Here is a 707-nt window from a genome sequence, read left to right on the forward strand (position 1 = left end):
ATAATAATATTTACAGCCTTGGGCTTCCCCAGTTAACACACGGGGAGCGGCCACCCACCTCACCCTCCTGGCGGCGGCATGTGCTCACTGAGACACTATTCTACAAGGCCTCTTGTTTCATGGGCCTGAAGGGGCAACAGCATGTGACTTGGTCATCAAGGACCATCTGGAATTGAAAACAGGAAGTTAAGGTGGGGTCACAGGACCTTCACCACTTCACCCCAACCCAGTGCAGACCCCTGGCTTTCTCCCACCAGGTCTCTGTCACACTGATCAGTCTCCCTCACACAGGAAGACACTCCTCCACCTCAAAACCAAAATGAAGACAAAACCACAACTCCAAGAAACCAAATACAATCCCGGCTGATATTCACCTAAACACCAGTGGTTAGAAGTCAAAAAGAAAATAACCGATATACAAGAATGGGTAAATCACTTCCAAGAGAAAGCCTTTCCGTCAAGGCTGCTTGAGCAGATGATTTGTTGTCTGTCACCAACTAGATTATAAATTGCTTGAAGGTGGGATCCACACTTTCTATTCTCCATAGTAAATAAAAACGCCTTGGTTGAAGCTTTAAAAAAAAAAGAGAGAGAGATTTACAGCCTCAGAAAACTGATGGAACATCAACTTAATGGCTGTGGTAGAGGTGCTTTAAAATTTATGTTGACCATGATTAGGTCTTATTGTCATGACAGGAGTCCAGAAC

Source organism: Elephantulus edwardii, unplaced genomic scaffold, assembly GCF_000299155.1.
Source record: "Elephantulus edwardii isolate Elephantulus edwardi_28Jun2011 unplaced genomic scaffold, EleEdw1.0 scaffold00102, whole genome shotgun sequence".
Taxonomy (NCBI): Eukaryota; Metazoa; Chordata; class Mammalia; order Macroscelidea; family Macroscelididae; genus Elephantulus; species Elephantulus edwardii.